The 23791-nt window shown below is 37.4% G+C and overlaps 2 protein-coding genes across 4 annotated transcripts in view; one reads left to right on the plus strand and one right to left on the minus strand.

Annotated features, from left to right (window-relative positions):
- The window catches only part of CUNH1orf141 (chromosome unknown C1orf141 homolog), a 200771-nt gene extending 184559 nt beyond the window's left edge, over positions 1-16212 (minus strand). Inside the window, exon 1 of the mRNA XM_053655383.1 lies at positions 15069-16212. The gene's annotated coding sequence lies outside the window, so the exon portion shown is untranslated. The remainder of the gene's footprint in view (positions 1-15068) is intronic.
- Positions 16213-17835: 1623 nt separating this feature from the next.
- IL12RB2 (interleukin 12 receptor subunit beta 2) overlaps positions 17836-23791 on the plus strand; it is a 76914-nt gene continuing 70958 nt past the window's right edge. For all 3 annotated transcript variants that reach the window (XR_008389703.1, XM_053655489.1, XM_053655490.1), the window contains exon 1: positions 17836-17925. The gene's annotated coding sequence lies outside the window, so the exon portion shown is untranslated. The remainder of the gene's footprint in view (positions 17926-23791) is intronic.

Consider the following 23791-nt stretch of genomic DNA (forward strand, 5'->3'; position numbering starts at 1 on the left):
GAACAGTTCACAGGAGTAAAAGAAATAATTATATCTTTTTAGTACTAGGGTTTTAGTATTGTACTTGTGAGGAGAATTAGCAAAAAGCCTCTGGTCCATGTGTGATAGTGAATTTGAATAATCCTGTCCTGTTAGTAAAAATGGGTGGGGGGTGGGGAACTCCATCAAACCAACACAAGACAATATAATAAAAAAAATAAGTATAAGGATTAGAAGTGAGAGAGAATAGTGCTTTATTTTTAGGTGATATAGTTATTTAAAAAACAAGATACACTATCATAAAAGGTTGCTATAATAATTTACCAGAACAACATAAGTATGTAAAAATTACTACTCCCTTGATTCCAGCAATATCCAATTAGAAAACATAATCAAAAGATTTCATTTATCACAGCAATGAACACTAAAGTTGGAATTAACATAAATAATGCCAGAACTTAGGTAGAAAATTTTAAGTAAAAATTATTTATAAAATAACTATAGCATAAATACAATTCAAAAATTTTAAAATACAGAAAAAAAGAATATTCTATAAAATTCCCTCCCAACCTGCCCCAGCTACACACTGTTCTCTTCTCTTGGTTTTGAACACATTCTTTCAGAGATACTCTAGGTATACATGTGCAAAAATGTATTATTCTTATTTTTTTCATAAAATGATAGCATAGAAGAATATTGCTCAGCAATCCCCTTTCCTTCACATATCATATATCTTTGAAATAATTTTATATCAGTGCATATGAAATGGCCTCATTCTTTTAAAGTGCGCCACTATATCATTTACATAACCAATCTCATATAAATGGAAATTTGTACATGCTCCTATGAAAATCCTCTACATAAATCAGTTTCCACATTTCCATGTGCAGAGACTCAGGTTCAACTTCCTAGAAGAGGAATTGTTAAATCAAAGAGTATGTGCATTTCAAATTCTGACAGAAAAGCCAAATAGGCCTTCATAGGGATTGCACCAATGCACATTCCTCCCAGCAGTGTAGACCAGTGCCTATTTTCTCCCAATATACTTTCTATCCCAGTAGGTTTTTTTCAAAATTTGATCTTCACCAATATGACAGGTAAAAAATGGTCTTATGCAAATGAAAACCATGGAGATACCACTTCATATACACTAGGATGGCTATAATAAAAAAGATAGATAGTAGGTTTTGGTGAGGAACCCTCATACACTGTGGATAGCAGCAATTTTAAATAATGCTGCCAGCTTGGAAAACAACTGGGCAGTTTCTCAACTTAAAACTTAAAACATGAAGTTACTATCCTATCCAACAATTTTACTCTTAGGAGTATACCCAAGAGAAATAACAACATACATCCTCGCAAAAATTTGTATATGAATACTCATAGCATCATCCCACCAAAATAAAAAAAACAGTTAAAATGTCCATCAGGTGGTGAAACAATAAACAAAATGCAGTATCAATACAATGGAATAGCATTATTTAACTGTAGAAAGAGTAAAAGTACTGATACAGGCTACAACACAGATGAAGCTTAGAAGAGGCCCATCACAAACCACATATTATATGATTGCATTTATGTTAAATGTCCAGAATAGGAAAGTCTATAGATACAGAAAGCAGGTTAGTACTTGTCTAAGGTCACGTGAGAAGGAGGGGTTCGAGCTGATATCTAAAGTTTATAGTGTTTCTTTTGGGGGTGATGAACACAGTCTGAAATTGATTGTGATGATGGCTGTACAACTCTGTGACTATACCAAAACCACTGAATTATACACTTAAAATAGGTGAATATATGGTATATGAACTATATCTCAATATATCTCATGCTGTTACAAAAAATGGTCTTAGTATAGTTTGCATTGCTATTATTAAGTGAAGTTGAGCATCTCTTCATATACTTATTAGCCTTTCCTTCTGTGAATTGTCTACTTATATCCATTACCAATTTTCTACTCCTTTTTACCTTTACCAGCTTATAGGGGTTCTTTGTACATTTTATCTATATCAAGATGCTTTACAGATAGGCAAAAATTAGAAAATTGGTATGGTAGATAGAAAAATGACCCCCCAAAGATATCTATGTTCTAATTGCCAGAGCCTGTGCATATGTTAGGTTACACAGCAAAAGAGGTTGCAGATGGAATTAAAAGTTTTAATCAGTGAACTCAGAGAGGAAGATTATATACAAGGGTCTTTGAATGTTAAATAGGGAGGCAGAAGTGGGAGAATCAGAGTGATATGATGAGAAAAACACTTTTGACTGCCCATTGCTAACTTTGAAGATGGAAGGGAGCCATGAGCCAAGGAACATGAGTAGACTCTAGAAGCTGGGAAAGGCAAGAAAATGGATTCTTTATTAGAATTTCCAGAAAAGAATGCAACCCTGCCACCACAGTCATTTTAGCTCAGTAAGACCCATTTCAGACTTTTGACCTTCAGAACTGTAAACGTGATGTTTTGAGACACTACATGTGTAGTAATTTGAAAGGAATAGAAAGATAACATCATTTGATGACACAAAATTTTGAAAACAGTGAGGAAAAATAGACATATTCATATGTCACTCATGTGAGTGCCAAATGGTGCAGCCAATTATTGGAGAGCAGTCTTGTAGTTCTTAGTGCAATTGAGTGTGTGCATCGCTTACTATCCAACACTTCTATTTCTGGCTACACACCTCAGAGAAACATCCACATACATGTGAAAGTGCATTCATCAAGGTATTATTTGCAGTAGCAGGAGTTGGAGGGGAGCTGGAAGCCCACCAATATAAGTATGGATGTGGGAATATGGGTTATGCTCTTGACAGAATGCTAGCTCAGACTGAAACAGTGAACGAAAGCTGCTTGTACCTATGTGGATCAATCATAAAAACAAGACATTGAGAGAGATATAAAAAATTGTATTAAATTTATGAAATATTACTATCCTTTAAAAATTTTATAACATAATGTTAAATATTTATTACAGATTCCTATTTATGTAAATAAACACATAGGATATGATTTGGAAAAATATTATGTAAATGAGAGTGTCACTGGAGTGGAAAGAAGACTAGGACTGAACATAAAGTATAAGTAATGAAAAAGAAAATACTATAAAACAAAAAGTTTAAAGGAAGTATGTACTTGACTCATAGAGAGAGAGAGAGAGAGAAGATCAAATAAAACCAGAAATGAAAGAGGAGATGTTACAACTGATACCACAGAAATACAGAGGATCACAAGAAACTACTATGAACAATTATACAGCAACAGATTGGACAACCTAAAAGAAATGGACAAATTCCCAGAAATATACAACCAACCATAACTGAATCATGATAAAATAGAAAATCTGACTAGACTGATTACTAGTAAGGAGATTGAATCAGTTTTAAAAAATTCAACAAACAAAAATCCAGGACCAGGCAGCTTCACTCAGCCTCACTGGTGAATTCTACCAAATGTTCAAAAAAGAATTAATACCAATCCTCAAATTCTTCCAAAAACAGAAGGGGAAGGAACTCTTCCAAACTCATTTTATGATGCCAGCTTTACCATAATACCAAAACCAAACAAGGATGCCAAGGAGAAAATTACAGGGCAATATCCCTGATGAACACAGATGCAAAAATCCCCAACAAAATATTAGCAAACTGAATTCAACAATATGTTGAAAGGATTATATACCATGATCAAGTGGGATTTATTCTAGAGATGTAAGGATAATTTTAATATCTACAAATCAATCAATTAGATACATCACATTAACAAAATTAAGAATAAAAATCTTACGATCTCATCAGATGCAGAAAAGGCATTTGACAAAACATTCATTCATGAGGAAAACTCAACAAAGTGAGTACAGAGGAAACATACCTTGACATGATACAGACTATGTATGACAGGCCCATAGCTAAAATCATACTCAGTGTTAAAAGTCTAAAAGCTTTTTGTCTAAGATCAGGAACAAGATAAGAATGACAACTCTCTTTTACTGAACATAGTACTGGAAGTCCTAGCAAGACTAATAAGCAAGAAAAATAAATAAGAGACATCCAAACTGGAAAGGAAGAAATATCTACTTACAGATGACATGATATCGTGTACAGAAAAACCTAAAGACTCCACCAAAAAGTGTTAGAACTAATAATCAAACTCAGTAAAGTTGCAGAAAACAAAAATCGATGTGCAGTAGTCTCCCCTTATTCATGGGGGATACATTCCAAGGCCCACAGTAGATGCCTAAAACCATGGATAGTACTGAATCCTATATATATGTTTTACATACATACATACCTGTTATAAAGTTAATTTATAAATTAGACACATTAAGATATTAAAAGTAATTAATAAATAGAGCAATTATAACAATATATTATAATAAAAGTTATATGAATGTGTCATTAAGTAAAATAAGGGTTACTTGAACACAAGCACTGTGATAATATGACAGTCGATGTGATAACAGAGATGACTACTAAGTAACTTATGGGCTGGTAGCATATACACTATGGATATTCTGAACACTGGGATGATTCACATCCTAAGCAGGACAGAGCCCCATGGTGTGGGACTCTATAATGCTACACAGAATGGCAAGCAACTTAGCACTTATGAATTGTTTATTTCTAAAATTTCCCACGTATTATTTGCAGACTGCAGTTGACAATGGGTAACTGAAACCATGGAAAGTAAAACCATAAATAAGGGGGGACTAATACACAAAACTCAGTTTCCTATACATTAATAGTTAATTATCAGAAAGTGAAAATAAGAAAAAATAATTCTATTTACAATTTCATCAATGAGAATGAAATAGCTAGGAACAAATTCTAACTTAGGAGGTGAAAGATCTGTACACTAAAAACTACAGGACACCGAAGAAAGAAACTGAAGAACATACAAATAAATAGAAAGATATTTTATGCTCATGGATTAGAAGAATCAATATTGTTAAAATGTCCATACTACACAAAGCAATCTACAGATTTAATGCAATCCTTATCAAAATTCCAATGGCATTTAAAAAAATCCTAACATTTGTAAGAAGCCACAAAAGGCTCCAAATAGTCAAAGCAATCTTGAGAAAGAACAAAGTTGAAGACATTAAGCTTCCCGATTTCAAACTACATTATCCTATAGTAATCCAACAGTATAATATCAACATAAAAAGATACATAGATCACTGGAACAAAATAGAGAGCCCAGAGATAAAGACATGGATATATGGTCAATTTATTTATGATGAAAGAGCCAAGAATATACAACAGGAAGAGAACAGTCTCTTCAAAAATTGGTGGTGGGAAACTGGACAGCCACATGTAAAAGAAGTGAACTAGATGACTGTCGTATACAATACACAAAAGTGAACTTGAAATGAAGTCAAGACTTGAACTTAGGACCTGAAACCATAAAATCCCTAGAAGAAAACACATGCAGTAATTTCCTTCACATCAGTCTTAGTAATGATTTATTTGGATTGAACACTAAAATAAAGGCAACAAATGCAAAAATAAACAAGTGGGACTACACCAAACTAAAAACCTTCTGTATAACAAAGGAAACTATCAACAAAATAAAAGGTAGTCTACTGAAGAAAATATTTTTAAATCATACATCCAATAAGGGGTTAATATCCAGAATACATAAAGAACTCATCAAAGTCAATAGCAAAAAAAAATCCAATTAAAAATTTGGCAAGGATGTGCAGAAAAGGGAACCCTTGTGCATTGTTGGTGGGAATATATATTGGTGTATCCACTATGGATAACAGTATAGGGATTCCTCAAAAAAATAAAAGCAGATCCATCATATGATCCAACAATCCCACTTCTGGGTTGTTATCTGGAAAAAAAACCTAACTTGAAAAGATATCTGCACCACTATGTTCATTGCAGCATTATTTACAATAGCCAAGGTAAGGAAGCAACCTAAATGTCCCTTGATAGATTAATGCATAAGTAATATGTGGTATATAGAGGCAATGGGATATTACTTGGCTAAAAAAAGAAGGAGATTTTGCCATTTGTAACACCATGGAAAGACCTTGAGGGCATCACACTAAGTAAAGTAAGTCAGACAGAGAAAGACAAACACCATAGGATCTCACTTATCTGTGGAATCTAAAAAACAAACAAACAAAAAACTAAGCTCATGGATACAGAACTGATTGGTGCTGGTCAGAGGTAGGGAAGTGAGAGGTGGGAAAAATGGGTGAAGCAAGTCAAAAAGTGCAAGCTTTTAGCTACGAAATAAGTCATAGTGTTGTAATATAAAACATATAGGTAATAAAACTATTATAAAATCAAAAGTTGCTGATAGTAAATCTTACTATCTTTTCATCACAAGAAAAATTGTAATTGTGATGATGAATATTAACTGGATTTGTTGGGGTGATCATTTCACAATATATACATATATTGAATTACCTTGTACAATGGAAACTAAATAATGTCATTTATCAATTATATCTCAACTGAAAAAATTGTAAACATGCACTTTCCCTGATGCTCAAATTCTGCTTCCAAAATATACCCTATCAAATAACCACACATGTTCAGAAATAAGTATGTAAACTATGTATTGCTTGCAATATCATCTATAATAATAAAAAGTTATAAAATAGTCATTAAAATGGAAATCACCCATGAATTATGGCTTATTTGTACTGTAGATGTGATGTAGTTGTTTAAGGAAATTATGAGGTGGACACATATACCTGACATGAAAAGAACTCCAAGATGAATAACACTAGTAAAGGAATAATATGTAACTATGGTCTCAAACATACCCACACAAAGGAAGGTATATGTTTGTGAATACAATTAATAGAAAGTGAGTATAGAGACTAAAAATTGTTAACAGTTAAACCCAGCTTATTATTGTGTTTGCTTGGAACCTTTAATAACTTGAAAGCATAGAAAGTGTCACTATCAAAGATTGGTGTAAGAAGACTGATAGAGATCATGAGAGGACTGGGAAGACTAATAGATCATGAGAGGACAAAAATCTTCTCCCTGAAACAAAGGTTGACAATTGTTGAATTTGTGATGGGGATGGAAAACAAGAGGACTGTTCATATTTTGTTCTCTACTCTTTCGTATTCTTGACTCTTGTTCAATAGAAAAAAAGTACTGATATATTAATTGTGAGAATAAAAGAGAGGGTAGGGCAATTACATATTGTGTACTTTGTGTACTGATACTTAACATTGAGGGCAGGATCAACATACCTTTTTTGTAAATGACCAGATAGCAAATATTTTAGCCTTTCTACCTCACGTAACATTAGAATCTCTCGGGTTCACTTAAAAATTATTAGATGGTCAGAGAAGCACAAATAATATGATTCATGAGTATGAGAAAATTTAGGCAATACAAATTAAGCCCAGAAATAACAGAGATAATAGAAATAGCAGACAAAGACTTTACTACAACTATTATAAATTAACTCAGTAGTTTAAAGGAAAAACAAACAATGAGAAAAAATAGAAACTATAAAAAAATAACCAGCCCTGGATGGTATAGCTCAGTGGATTGAGTATAGGCTGCAAGCCAATGGGTTGCTGGTTCCATTCCCAGTCAGGGCACATGCCTGGGATGCAGGCCAGGTCCCTAGTATGCAGTGCATGAGAGGCAACCACACATTGGTGATTCTTTCCATCTCATTCTCCTTCTTTTCCCCCCTCTCATAAAAATGAATAAATAAAATATTAAAAAAATAACCAAATGAAACTTCTACAGCTGATAAATATTTTAAAATCTTATTAATAAAACAATTGAAGGAGAGTTCCAAGGTGGCAGCAGAGTAGATGGAAGCTACACTAACCTCCTTCCAGAACAAAAATGGAATTTCAACTAAATCATAGAAAAATCATTCTGAATAAGCAACTGAAGACTAGCTGGAGAGAAGCCTTATAACCAAGGACTTACAGAAGAAACCACACCACCACACTGATACCAGTAGGAAGTACAGAGGTGTAAAGGGCTAGCTGAGCTCCCATGGGCAGCAGCTGAAGTTCTGGAGGAATATTTCAGTGGCTTGGGTTTTCCCCTGAGATGTGCGGTTCTAAACCCCAAGTTGGGCTCCCCAGTCCAGAGCTTCAGCTGGGGTGGAGGGGTGGTTAGAGAAGCAAAGAGCCTATTAAAGAGCCAATATGCAAAATTCCATTTGCAGCAACTCACCCAGTGGTAGAGGGAAGATGGAGCAGACTAGAGCCATGTGAGGAGAGTCTGGGGTTGGCGGCTGCAGGAAAAGAGCTGAAGGGTCAGTCACCAGGATCCTTGTGCTGAGTTATTCCCCATATACAGAAGTTATCTTTCTTAGGCAGGAAACTCCTCTCCAAATGCCATCAGCCTGATGAGAAGCAAAAATCCCTCTCAAGCCACCCTGTTGAACTTAAGCCCTGATGAGGAGTACAGCTGGAGGCACTTTCAGTGATTAAACCTAACACACAGCATTCAGGCAGAGGCAGATCTCTGGGTGTTTTGAGACTTTTGTTGACCTTTCCTAGGTCCAGTGCTGGTAAAACCCAGCTTTAGTACAGCTTGGTCTTTTGCACATGCACCCAAACACTGCAGAGGGAGCAATAAGCTGTGAATCACTGACAGTTCCAAACAGGTTGTCCAGGGCCAGTCACAGGCAACATCTGACATAAGTAGGCAGCATCTAACATAGGTCTGCACCAGTCTTTGTAGATCTACCTACTACATAGAAACAAACACAAAGAGGCAGCCAAAATGAAAAGACAAGGAAAGAGGCCCCAAATGAAAGAAAAAAAGAATTCTCCAGAGGAAGAGCTGAATGAAACAAGCAAACAATTTATCGGGTACAGAGTTCAAAGTAAGGATTATAAGGATCCTGCTGAACAGCATGAAAAAGACATAGAAACCATAAAAAGAACTAATCAGAAAAAATGCAATATCTGAAATTAATAATACACTGGAAGGAATAAACAGTAGGTTAGATGAAGCAGAGGATCAACTCAGCCATTTGGAAAACAAGGTAGAAAAAAAAACATATAGTCAGATAAGCAAAAAGAAAAAAAATTTTAAATGAGGATAATTTAAGGGGCCTTTAAGAAAACATGAAGCATAACAACATCCACGTCATAGGGATACCAGAAGAAGAAGAGAGAGAGCAAGGGATCAAGAACTTATTTGAAGAAATAATGACCAGAAATGTCCCTAACCTGGTAAGGAAAAATACACACAAGTCCAAGAAGCACAGAGAGTTCCAAAGAAGATGAACCCAAACATCCCCACACCAAGATACATCATAATTAAAATGGCAAAGCTTAAGGACTAGAAAGAATCTTAAAAGCCACGAGAGAAAAGCAGTTACTTACCTACAAGGGAATTCCCTTAAGACTGTCCTCTCATTTTTCAACAGAAACATTTCAGGCCAGAAGGGATTGGCATGAAATATTCAAAGTGATAAAAAGCAAGGATATACAACCAAGGCTACTTTACCCAGCAAAACTATCATTCAAAATTGAAGGAGAAATAAAGAGCTTCCCAGAAAAGAAAATGTTTGTTTGTTGCCACCAAAGCAATATGGTAACAAATGTTAAAGGGCTTGCTTTAAGAAGATGAAGAAAATAGTTTAAAAAATAAAATGGCAATAAATACATATCTATCAATAATCACTTTAAATGGAAATGGTTTAAATGCTCTAATCAAAAGACATAGGGTAGGTGAATGGATAAGAAAACAAGACCCATTATATACTGTCTTCAAGAGACCCACCTCAGAATGAAAGATACATACAGACTAAAGCAAAGGCTTGGAAAACCAAATTTAACGCAATGAAAAGATAAAAAGCTGGGTAGCAATACTTATATTTGACCAAAACTAATTAGATGCATGTAACAGATTTGACACTGCAGAAGTGAGAGTAATAAATTTGAAGACAGTATTAGAAACTATCCAAACTGAAGCAAAGACAGAAAAAAATATCAGACCCTTAGTGACCTGTGGGGCATTTAAAAGCCTTCTAAAATTGTGTATCTGGAATCTAGAAGTGGGAGCAGAAATAATGTCTAAAGTTATTTTTAATTTTTCAAGAACTTAAAAAACCACAGATCAAAGTCAAAAGACCCTAAGTAGAATAAATACCAAGAAACCACACCAAGGTACATCATAATGTAATATTGAAAATCAGTGGTAAGAAGAGATCTTGAAAATATCAAGAGAAAAAAAAGACATTACATAGAGGAAAACAAGATAAGAGGTTCATTGACTTGTCATCAGAAACTATACAAGCCAGAAGATCACAGAATAATATCATCAATGTGCTAGAGAGGAAAAAAAAGCTGCCATTTTATATACAATAAAAAAAATTCTTCAAAAACAAAAGTGAAATAAAGACATCATTAGACAAACAAAAGGTGAGAAAATTGTCAGTAGCAACACTGCACTATAAGTAATGTTAAAGGAATATCTTTAGGCAGAAGTTAAATAAGACCCGGTGGAAATTTTGACTTATACAAAAGAATGAAGGAGAATGGCAATCATAAATATAAAAAAATGTAGATAACCTTTTTTATTTTCTATTTTAAATTTCTTAAAAGGATTTTTAAAAGTAGTAACAATGCATTGTACAGTTTAAAATATGTATGAAAGTAAAATGCACAAAGGAATTGCACAAAAATATAAAGATAGCCCTATAAAGTTCTTACATTATACGCTATTTGAAGGTAGGCTGAAATACATTAGTAATACATATTTGTAAAAACTGCCAGACATATGAAAAGATGTTCCTGGCCAAGAATATACAGTTTAAAGCAATGAAACATCATTTCTCACCTATCAGATTGACAAAAATTACAGAATATGGATATAAGGTGATATGTTAGCAAGAGAATAAATAAGTAGTTTGGATAATAATCTGTCATAATCTGTTGAAGTGAAAAAGCTCATACCTTTTAATTCAGCAAGCCATGTGTGAGATTCTATTATATACAAATAAAAGCACCATATATTTACACATGAATGTTTTCAGTTTGGTATGCTGTATTTTTGTTTGGGAGGAAATTTGGAAGAACTTGAAGAACTATAAATAAGACAATGGCTGACTAAATCTTAGTACATGCACAGCAGAGTATGGAATACTTGTAGCTATTGAAAATATGAGTTAAATCTATTATGTATGTTGTAGAATAAACTTTATGCCATATGGTAAGGAAAATCAAATGATGAAAAGTTCGGTGGTTAGCATAGCTCACAGGATCAGAGATCCTGTAGGCCAAAATCAGAAACTCTAATAAATCACCTATCAGATATTAATGCTTCAACCTGTGATTTTTGGTGTCTCACTTTTTTCTCCTTTCCAAGATGGAGCATTCGTTGTACCCATTCCACTACTTTCCACTGTGGGTGAGGGAATGAGGTGTAGGTAATGTACATTTTGGGGTTATAAGCTGTAGACCACAGTAATGACAACCCACCAGGAGCCGCTGCTTACTACCCAGAGAGCTGGATTCTGAGATGGATGCAGTGACAGGATAGGATTTTGTGTTGCCTCACTTGGAAAGTCAGAGGGCGTTTTTATGCTATGAAAAATGGAGCAAAGGGATAGAGGATCCTAAAATACCGAAATGTAGAAAACAATGTCCACGCTCACCAAGCATTTATGTTCCAGAGTACCATTCATTAGGCTTTCACTGAAGAGTTCTATAGCAAAATTAATTTAAAAATTATGGAACAAATGTGTGGTTTCGTGTAAGAATGTTCATGACAGATTTGTCTTTTATGTGAATCACTGTCCTCTTTATAAGAACTTATGAAACACTTTCTCTCGGGCCACTTAAAATCCTGCCTCTGATGACCAGGTGACAAGCCATTATAATATGGAATCTGTGAACCCTGTGACTCATGTCTCTTAGATTTAGCTGTTGAGACTAGCAGAGCCAGACTATGAATCAAGGTTATATTATGTGTGACTGTTTGGCTGTTAGTGTTTTAGATTTGCTTCATGACCTTAGTTTACACTTTATTCTTTATTTTCATTCAATAAGGCCTCTAGCAACCTAGAAACTTCTTGGAAATGCATTGTTCCTATCCAAGATGTGGCATTTTCCACGTAGTTTGCTCATCTGTAAGCAATACCTGTGCTTTCTGAAAGTCAGTTGTAGAAAAGTTACAACTCTGAATCTTAAGAATCTTTGGGGGTCATTGATAATCTAAAAATCTTGTACTACACTACATTATATAAGCCTTTCAACACATGACAAACAAGTATATTTAATAGTTACATTGGTGTCCTATAAGTGTAACACTTTAGACAGATGGGTAAAATTCATAATTAAGTAATAACTTTTAGAAATGCAACCTTTCTAAAGTGAAGCAGCAAAGATGAATAATCAATCTTAGGTTCTGATCACCTTCTTATAAGTAAAAGGTTAAAAAAGTATGCAAAACCTTCCTACCAAGCTGAACTGGGGCCAGTGTTTGTCTGATGCCTCACATGACTCTGCTGGCAACCATCTCTTAATATTTATTCTGACAGATGACAGTCAGTTGTTCACAGCTTCACAGCAACCAGTGTGAGTAAGTATATTCAGGACTTTTGGTATCAACAATGAATCAAAATAGATATTTAAAGGAATGGAAAACTACCAGAAATGGAAACTGAATGAGTATTTCCTAGAAAAGTCTTTATCACTGTCAGTGCGGTTTTCACTTAACTGAGCTTTTGGTTTGCAAGTACATTCATCTAGCTACAGCTGTGCAGAAGGCCATCTCATACCCATAGACCTAAAAATAATCATCCCCACAATCATCGGTTGATACTTTGATTTATATGTTAGGCTCTTGCTTGATCAGGCATTATTCATTGTCTAGGGCTTGTTCTCAGAAAATACAAAAGCAAGAATTTTTTTTCTCACTAAAAGACAACCACTGACAAAAAGCAATGCATCTACTAGGAAAACTCCCCTGATATTAAAAGAAGGAGAAGAAGAAAAAAGAGAAGTGGAGAAAGAAAATGAAAAGGCCTCTACAGGTGGGTAAACTGCATATGGAAAGATCACTGACTTGCTAAGAAAAACTTACATAATTTCCAAACTACCTTTGTAAAACGCTGTTGAAACTTTTGAAGATTCAACACCACCTATAACCTTGGTTGACCAAAGACAGTGAGATCTCTCCAGAACGAGTCAGTTCAACTCAGTAAATGTTTGTTGAGCACCTGTCCTTTGCCACTCAATGTACCAGATGCTGGAAATAAGGGAACAAATAAGGCAGATGTGGTCCTTGCACTCATGGAACTTATGATGCAGAGAGGATGTGGGGGGAGAAGGGATGAGAGAACTGCTGTTACAACTATTAGCATGAGTATTCCCTTGGTTTCAAACCTTAAATTGAATGATACACTGATGGACTAAGAAGATGAAAATTTTTCTAAAAATGTTTATGTAAGATTGGTCATCTTCTGATTTATTTGCATCTAGGAAAAAGAAGAGAACAAAGAAGACTGTCATTGTTGCCTGCATCATATTGTATTCCATAATTAGTTTAGATTGCTTTATAATCAGATTCAAGTCCAATACCTCTCATCTGTTTCCCTAAAGAAAATGGCTCAGATGCATTAGGAACTCCATCTTGTGTCTGAATTAGCAGTTTTGTAAGAGGTTGCAGTAAAAGTTAGTAGACCGGTAGTCTTTAAACATTTTAGATTATGCATTCCTTCAGAGAAAAGGGATTTGAGAATACACCCTAATATATGTTCAGTTGTATTTTCATTTACCTATAAATTTTATATATATAAATAAATATACATTGCAAATATATATGGAAAAATGTACTAAAAAATAAATTAAATTTTAAAATAAAGAGAAAATACTTTTTGGAATAATTATTAACAAAATAAAAGACTTTCTTCTCACTAAAAATTGTTGGAAAATAAGCTAATCCATAAATTATACAAGCTAATTAATTTGTTACCATAATTTTATTATTCCTGACAATCAGTTGACCTTTCAAACTAATTAGAAGCTTCTACATTTTCATATTTTTTAACCAACAGCTTAAAAATTCAGTGAACTACTCAGTTGAAATACTGAAACAAGATAGCAAATTGTTTCCATGACTTTTAAAGCATTTTTTGTAGATCAAAAATTTATGTAATTTTTAGCAAACCACTCCCCCCCACTAAGGGCAACATTTTGAAATATTTGTTTTCAAATATTCTTTTCACTGCAAGTTCTCACTCAGTGTTAAAATGTTAACCACCTTGAAGGGACAAAGAAGTCTGTGATTTTTTTTAAGAAAAATCTATTAGGTAACACACTACTAAGAGACAGATATAACAGAAGAGATCAGCAAATTTAGAATATGTGCTTTTTTGTAAAAGAGAAAAATAAACTATAACTCACCTTTAACTAAAAGTATTCTTTTAACTTTGCTGCAAATGATTTTCACAATTATTTACCATCTTACTACACAGTGATGTTAAAATTTTACAATTTACAAGATTTTTTCTATCAAATTGTCCACATAAATCAAAATTTAACCTCTTATCCTATGCCTACTACCCAAATAGTATGGTAACATAGTTGGCTCTATACGTGCTCAGCAAACCTGGATTGGTTTTAATGGTCTGGAAGAATATCCCAGAGATATTAATGGGATGCTCTTTTAAGAAACGCTGCCTTAGACTTCCAGTCAAGATGGGGACATAGGCAGACAGGGCTTGCCCCTTTGCACAATCACATCAAAATTACAACTAAAATATAGAACAACCATCACTCAGGAACATCAGAAATTGAGCTGAATAGGAGTCTGACAACAATAAAATCAAGTTGAATAGTAGTTTGACAACTAGGGAATTAAAGAAACCACATCCATCCAGACTGATATGGAGGGGTGCAGCCACTGAATGGGTTGGTCTAACATCCATATGTAGTGGATAAAAATTCAGTAAGGATATCTCGGGAGTAAGAAATCTCAGACTCACACCAGTGCCCCCAGCCCAGGATTTCAGTGCCAGGAAGCTAAGTCTCCACAACTTTTAGCTGCAAACCCAGCCGGGATTGAGTTAGTGAAAGAAACCTCTGGTGCCCCAAGCAGTTTCTCTTGAAGAACCCACACATGGACGGACTCACCTTCTCAGACTCACTCCCTCTGAGCTCCAGCACCAGGGTAGCAGCTTGAAAGGTACCAGTGGTGTACAGGGAGAAACCCAAGTGTCTGGCATCAGGGTGAGCAGAGGACATTGTCCCTTTGCTACCTTTTCCCCACAGAGCCAGCAAGCTTGTGCCATATCTGAGACTCCATCAGCCTGGCTAACACTGTTTGACTGGCCTTGGATATCGCCCCACCCAATTTATGGGCCTGCCTGAGCTGCTTTTCCTAAGAATGTCTGATCTTGGCTCCTAAATCCTATCAAACAAGCAACAGTTGGCTTCAGTGAGCCCTAGCAGCAGCCAGATTAGATTCACAGCTTGACTTCATCTGGAAATCTCTGAACCCAGTACAACTAGCAGCCATCTCAGATTGCTTTACAACTCAGGCAGGGTGCTCTGGGCAAAACACAGGTGGGGGCTAACCTTGGTCTGCCCCACCTAGGAAATTCCAGGGCCAGTGCACTCAGTGGACGGCTACAGACCACATTGGAGCACCACTAGCCTGCCCCTGCACAGCTGATCCTCCATGGAGGGTAGAAGTTGGTGGTCAGTGGTCACATGTGGCCAGTCCTTTCAGCTGACTGGCCTGGGTAAATCCCTCCCATTGATCTTCCAACAGCAATCAAGCCTCAACTGCAAGAGGAGGGTGTACCCAGCCCACAAGAAGGGCTCACCTTGAGCACCCAATTTGGGTGATAGGAGTGGCTATGCCACTGGACCCTACAGGACACCTACTACGTTAGGCCATGCTACCAAGACACAAAGTTAAAGCAGTTCTACCTAACACACAGAAACAAACACAGGGAGGCTGCCAAACCAAGGAGACAAAGAAACATGGCCAAAACGAAAAAACAGACCAAAACTCTAGAAAAAGAGCGAAATGAAATGGAGATAAGCAATCTATCAAATACCGAGCTCAGAACACTTTATAAGGATGCTCAAGGAACTTAGTGAGGACCTTAGCAACATAGAAAAGATTCTGTCAGAAATGAAGAACACACTAATTTAAACAAAGAAGAATTTACTGAGAAACAACAGTAGAATGGATGAAGCCAAGAATCAAATCAATGATGTGGAACATAAGGAAGCAAAAAACAACCAACCAGAACAGCCAGAAGAAAAAAGAATTAAAAAAATGTGGATAGCATAAATAGCCTCTGCGACAACTTCAAGAAGTCCAACATTCATATTACAGGATGCCAGAAGGAGAAGAGAAAGAGCAAGGAATTGAAACCATATCTGAAAAAACAATGAAAGAAAACTTTCTTAATTTGATGAAAGAAATAGACGTGCAAATCCAGGAAGCACAGAGAATCCCAATTATGATGGAAGCAAAGATGCCGGCTCCAAGACACATCATAATTAAAAGGCCAAAGATTAAAGATAAAGAGAGTCTCTTGAAAGCAGCAAGAAAAAGTTAGCAGATACTTGCCAAATGAAAAGGAAGGTGGAGGGAGAGAACGGGTGAAGAGGTGAGGGGATAAAGAAGCACAAATAGGTAGTTACAGAGTAGCCATGGGGATGTAAAGTACAGGAAATGGAGTAGCCAAAGAACATAAATTCGTGACCCAGGGATGTGAACAAAGGTATGAGGATTGCCTGAGGGAGTAGTGGAGGCTGGGTGGAGAGAGGCAAAGGGGGAAAAATCAGGACAAATGTAATAGCATAATCAATCAAATCTAATTTTAAAAATTTCTCAGTTATGAAAGAGAGAAAAAGAAGAAATGCTCCCTCAGTAATGCTCATATTACTCAGGATAACACTGGTGAAACAAAAAGTGACTGAGAGTGTTGCAATCTGAACGTATGTAAAGAACATTTTAAGAAGTTTTTTCTTATAGTTTCCTTTTTATTTTTTGAATGAATAAGAGTGACAGATAAACATATATGTGTAAGTAAATCTAAAAGAAATACTTCAATAAATAAAAATTTAATTAAACTATTCTAAGTGATAAGAAAGCTTTATGTTTATGTGACAGTTCTTTTAATTTCTTACTGGTTCATAAAAAATGGATATCTTATACTTGATGAATTCCTATATTCAATGAATTATTGTCGTAAAGGCACCAGTCACCCCCCACTGCATATTCTGCAGCGTTTTTTCCTCCCTCAGAATCCCACTCATAACATATAGAACATAGGGCCATTTAGAGTCGGTGTCACGCCGTCTATTGAATGTTCACCTCTTTCTTATTCTTTGGATAGCAAACACAAATGAAAGTTCTGATATTTTCTTGTCGCCCCAGCCCTGCACACAACCCACTTTTGGAGACCACAGCCCTAAGGTGTGGTAAGAGCTGGGCGCTCAGACTGCGCAGAGGAAGAACATCTCAGAAAAACTTCTCTAATTAGTGCCAACAAAGTGTCACTTCTCTGTGGCTGCGAAAACCCAGAACACGATTTTTGTCGCAGTCATCACAACTTCGGTGCAGCACTCAGCACGCCAACTCAGTCGCGGCTCCGTCTTAGGAGACAGCCTTCAGCCTCCGCACTTCACCGGACGGGAAACAGATCGCCCGGCTCCGGGAGACGAGGCACAGCCCACAGTCGTGGACCGGCCCCGGCCCGCTCCTGCCGCGGCGCGGAAACGGCAGGTGCCCGCGGACCGAGCCTCCGGTGGCGGCTGAGGCCACAGCCGCTTTCCCTCCGCGCGCCGCGCCGTCAGCTGCCCCGCGCCCCGCGCACGGGGCGCCGGCCCTCGGGTCTCCCGGGCGTCGCGGCGGGTGCGGCGGCCCCAGAGGGACCCCGACGCTGGGACGACCCGAGCTCCCTCCCCGAGCACCCGGGCCACCGAGGCACGTCGCCCCCGGCCCTGGCCCGCGGGCAGTGGACGCGCGGTGAGTGAGCAGGGGCTTGGGTGGGGCGCAGCGGGCACGGTCACCCCGAGACACGGGCCGAGCTCACGGTCTCAATGCCCAGGCCTCGGTGCTTCGCTTCTCCCGGGGAAGTGGGGTGGTGGCCTCTCCTGATCAAGATCCTGGTTCGCTGGGCGCTGATGTTCGCTTGAGGTGCTGGGTTGGTCGGGGTTTGGCCAGACGGAGGCGAGGGGGCGCTCGGGCTCATCCCCAGACGCAGAATCCGGGGCGCGTGAGGAAGTGGGGGGTGGCAGCTGGAAAAGGGCAGAGGACACCCCCTCAGGGTCCAGCCTGGGTCCAGGGCCGTGGGCGGGACTTGAACGTGGACCTCCTGTGAGGTCCTGAGGAGTGCGCTTACCCTTCTTACATGGCGGGGGGTGCTCCCTTCGGGGCAGCTCTTTCCCGTGGCCTCTGTGGACGGACACGAGTACCTGCCTGGCCAGCCCCTGGCGGAGCGCTGTGGGGTGAGCAGTCGGCCGGCCTCAGTTTGCTCATCTGTGAAAAGTCTCTTTCGGGGGCCAAGAAATTAAAGTCTGAATGCGCTCCCACGTTTTTGGCCCAAACTCTCAGGGGAAAAAAATCTTTCGTTTTAATTGTTTAATTAATTAATTAATTAATTAATTAATTAATTAATATTTAGCTACTTGTTTTTTGTATTATAAAGGAATTTTAGCATTTATTTTTGAACATATTATGGTACAAGGTAGTTTATGTAACAAATAATTACAACACACAAAAACAGACACAAGGTATTTCAGCAGGTACTACCCATGTATATAATGCACATACTTATTTCCCCCTCAAAAACTTGGGCAAATAAGTGAATATTATATGTTGCAAAATGTTGTCTTTTTATTAAAATATTATAGATTAAGGTTTAGATATAGGTCTTTCGATGGTAGCCCAAAAACATACAAAAAAACTTTACTCTGGTATGTCTAAAAAACAGGTTGAAATTCATCTGTATCTTTAAAAAACAAAAACAAAAAAATTGGATAATTATTACAATTCCCAAGCGTATACCTGGGTAGATAAAATCTTTGTTGAGCATCTACTATGTACTTGACATGTTGTCATCCTATATAACTCTTTAAAAACCCAGTGAAGTGATTATTAGTATTCCCATTTTACAGATATGGAAAACTTAACACCTTCACAGAGACAGTGTTAACAAGTTTCTGGCTCCAAGTTCTGTGCTCCTTGCCTTCTTTGCAACTCAGTCATAATAACATTATAGCCACCTCCACTTGGACTAAGATTAGATTCTCATTTCCCTTCAATAAGGAAGGGCGTAGTGTTCTAACTCTCTGCCCCACATGTGACTGAAAGGACCTTAGTGTCTGCGAGCTGATGCTCTCCTCGTTTTAATGTGAAATCCTCATGTCATTACTAGCACTTTGTTAGTCATGAAAGGCTCTGAAAGAGTTTGCAACATTTTTTAAACCTTTTGTCATGCTTCTTGAATATTACAATGTTTACATAAGATGGTAAGTTCCCAAATTTTGGTAAGCTCTGAATCTTCATGTATTGGAATGAGTTCCAGTGTGAAAAAAAATTCTAAAGGACATGTAAGATTTTTATGGGAGAAGAATCCTCTAAGTACAGTAGGTTTTACACATCATTTGTCAGTTGTGGACTTAATTTTTTAGTACTGCACTTGCATTGTTCTCTAGCCAATTATTTGTCATTGTCGTAATTACACTCACAGCAGTGCTCTCAACTTCTCTACGTAAACGTATTTAGACTAACCGGTAAAGAAATCCCAAAACCAACCCCCCTGCCATCCCTTCCCCACCGAAAGGAAGCCAGATCCCAAAGAAGCCTTGTCAAATATCCTTTGCTCTTGGAACACTGGGTGTTCTTTGCTAATGGTAACAATGTTTGTTTTTTTTTAAGTACAGCTATGTATTGAATATCTATTATGTTCAGCACATTACGCAGGTCACTGTAGTGAGTATAAAGAAATGTAAGACCCAGTTCCTGTCCTCAAGAAGTTAAAACTATTTGGGGGGAAACAGTAATTATGAGTACATTTAGTTTTCATAACTGCTAGGTGGTATAAAGTCACATTACAGGGGAGGTATGGGATCTAATTTTAATCAAATTAATCTCTTACTGGTGAGCCAGATAAATGGGCGAAGAGGTCAAAAAACAAGGCTGTCTATCTTAATTCTGACAATATCTTTGAAAAGTGAGGGATGTTATCTTTTCTCCTGTAATAATAGCAGATGATAATACTTACTGAGCTCTCTCTATGTACATACCTGCCTGATGCTGTACTAAGAGCTTTTCATTCAGCCCCCATAATAATCCTGTGAAGTAGGTGCTATTTTAATTTTCATTTTACAGATAAGGGAGCTCAAGCATGGAAGATAGTTCTAATTAATCTGATTCTGAATTTCCTCCTCCCCCTCCCCCCTCCTTATTCTTCTGTATAATCTTGGTCGCCTGGGAGATTTCTCCACCTGTACAATGGAAATACCAATAGTTACTTCTATAGTAGAAGACCAGATATTAACAACTCAAGTGTGTGCTCCTTATTATGATAAATTGCTAAGTAACTGCTTGTAAAAGGTTATTTAGAATCTTAATTTACATCTCTTCTGCAGTGATATGCAGAGGCAAAGGGAAACATTAAGTAAAATGTCAGGCAGAGATGCTGAAACATGGAGTTGTTAGTGCAGAGACTTCAGCGGAGTTCTTAGTTTATAGAAGAGACTTTAGGAACGTTGCAGGGGGGTGATTACTAGTCTGAGTCCCCACCCCATCCCCACAGTGTGCCTCCAATTATCTGAAGATAATTGTGAAATTCCAGAAAACTCTCAGAACAAAGTAATTGTAATGTATTTTAATATCTTTAATGTTTAAAAGACTCAGGGGTTGATGTTACAAGGTGAAGCAGAACTTGCCAGGATTTTGTGATACCCAAGATCCAAGGTTAACCACCCCCTCAACCCCATGCCATTGTCCATAATTAGAGACTTCAAGATTGAGAATGTACAATGAGAGACCCTTCCAATAAACCAAAGAAGAAACATTAGTGAAGTAGATTTAATTTTCTTAAGTTTTGATCGGCATTTTTCAAACAAGGGAAAGAAGCTTGGAAATGTGAAGTCGTTTGCGAAGGTGAGATGGTCACACAGGTAGAAGTGGAGGAGACAGAATGGCAGCCAGGTTCCCTGGCCCCAAACACGATGCTCTTTGCAATTCATCATCCTTCCCAATAGAAGATGGCTTACTTGATTAATAGCCCTAGAAGGATGCAGAGGGTGAAAACAGAGAAGGTTGGATTGTTAAAACTTAACTGAACAGTGTCCTGAATATTGTAGGCTTGTGGAGCTCATAAGAAAGAAAGAAAGAAAGAAAGAAAGAGAATGAAAGAAAGAAAGAAAGAAAGAAAGAAAGAAAGAAAGAAAGAAAGGGAAGGAAGGAAGGAAGGAAGGAAGGAAGGAAGGAAGGAAGGAAGGAAGGAAGGAAGGAAGGAAGAGAGAAACATGGCAAACAACATCAGTTGATTTGAAAGTACCTTTTTTCTTCAAGTCTCCATCCATGTCTTCCCTCCTTCCTTACCTCTTCTCCTTTTTATTTCTATTTTATTGTTCTATTGTGGGGAAGCTGGTTCAATTTAATAGGCAGTTCACAGTACAAATGATTCAGGGATCAGGTCAGGGCTGGATAAGAGTCCTTACTGCAGTTTATTTTATTTATTTATTTATTTATTGTAATGTATTTATTTAAATGTTGTTCAAGTACAGTTTTCTGTCTTTTACTCTCATCCCAGCCCACTCCCCAGTGCTCCCCACCTCCCTCCCATTTCCACCCCCCTTAGTTTCTGTCTATGTGTTCTTTATACTAGTTCCTGTACCTACCACATTTTAAACATAATTTGTTTACACAAAATTTTGGGAGCCTGTTTACTGTATCTAGTGTGATATTTCTGACATGGAAATAAAGACAAGTAGAAATGATAAAAAGAGTATTTCAGGAAAAAACAGAAAAGAAGGGGGAAAATGATGAGATCTTTGTTAAGAAAAATGATTAAAAGGTCATAAAGAATGTAAGGAGAAAACTTTATGACCGAAAATTAAACAAAGTACCAAAACTTCAGAGTCTCCTGAATTTGGGCAAGAGAGGAAAAATCTGTACATGGTAAAATTAGAAGTACTAATGCTTACCACTGAGAAAATTCAAGAGAACCTCAGCAGCTGCGTAAGAAAGGAAAACAGGTGTGTGTCCAATTTGGCTTGTGTAAAAAGTGATGGGACTCTTGGGTAGAAAGATAATATAGCAGAGAGGACTGATGTGGTACTTCTTCCCCTTCAAGTCATCTAACATGTTACCAAGGGGTCGCTTTAATTAGGGACTGACAGGCCACCCTTTGTCTATGCTATAGCTCGTTAGGTTTTTCACCAAGTGATAAACTCAGTAGGAGAAAGGGGACAAGCTTCAGTCAGGAGACTGTTCTTTTTCATGACATAGATCAAGAGAAGTCATGGAGCAGAGAAGGTTGGCTTGAATGGCTAAGTTGCAAGTTAGCTACTTGGTGGATTTAACTTTCCTTTTCCATCCTCATAGTGGAATGGATCATTAGAGATGGTTACATCCTGGAAATGCAGGGGTTTTGTTGTTTCATCTTCTTTTGAGGGGGGTGGGTATCAGAAATAATGATTCAAGCTTCTGAAGATTACAAGCACTAGGCATTGTAAGTGCTTTACTAGAGGGTTTCAGAAATATTGTGTGTAACCTGTGCAGTGCCTGAATCAGATCAACAAACTGCAGCATTACTATTAAGGGTAGTATTAACATTAGCATTATTTTTATTATTATGCCGCCACTGTTGCATCTGATGAGAAACAGTTTCACATGCTAGAAGTAACGTTGGATTAGAAATCTGGAGACCTACGATCTCATCTGAGTTCTGCTATTCATGTGACCTTTGTCAAATTCCCTCTTTTCTCTAGGCCTCAATTTATCTCTGTAAAATGGGGAAGGTAGAAGAGATGACCCCCAAAGTGTCTTTATACTGATCTTGCGCCTTTAAGACACATCTAAAAGTAGCTTTCCCAGGAGGGAAGGACTTTGTACTCAGCCTCACTGAGTCAACTGGGTAACTAAGGGCAGGCATTTGTAAGACATCGGCCTTGATGCGCATTCAGAACAATCACTCGGTTGTTCTGCAGTGGACTAGACTCAGTTGTCAGTTGTTGGCAGGGGAAGGGGCAGCCGGCCCTTGGTATTTACTAGCAAACCTTTGAAGTTCCTTCTTCCTCTGACTTATTAAATTATCTGCAGTGTTAGGAATAAAGAGTGCCTCGCATATCATTTTTTACTTTATTTTCTAGTTCCTTTCCTTTTTTACTTAATTTATTTTATTTAACAAAACATACAATTCTAGCACATTGAAAGTAATGTGGTTTTGAAAAGAAATGCAAAAACTGGACTCAGAAGGGAAAATGGGAAGTAGCCTAAGTATAATGCTACTTAGTGCTAGGTATTCTTGCAGTCCATGACACTATCATATTACTCTTCCCAAAAGTTTGTCTAGTTACCCATGGCATGAATGAGGAAATGGTACTCAACGGGTAGTAACACAAAGTGGAACTGAGATTCACTAGCCTTTTTTTCCCCTATAATACCGTGTTGCCCCTTGAACTTGATGTGGTACAACAGAAGAAAAGCAATGTGGAAGTAGAAAGTGTTTCCGCCTACATGAAATTCTCACCTGTGGTAAGGGTTTTTCCTAGCCTAGTAAAATAAGATTTTGAAGTAGTTGCATATTTTGTGCTTCTTCCTGGAGCAGTGGGGGAAGAGATTCACTGAGAGGTAATGGCTGCCTCTGCCACCTGCC

Source organism: Artibeus jamaicensis, unplaced genomic scaffold, assembly GCF_021234435.1.
Source record: "Artibeus jamaicensis isolate MK-2021 breed Jamaican fruit bat unplaced genomic scaffold, CSHL_Jam_final scaffold_1019, whole genome shotgun sequence".
Taxonomy (NCBI): Eukaryota; Metazoa; Chordata; class Mammalia; order Chiroptera; family Phyllostomidae; genus Artibeus; species Artibeus jamaicensis.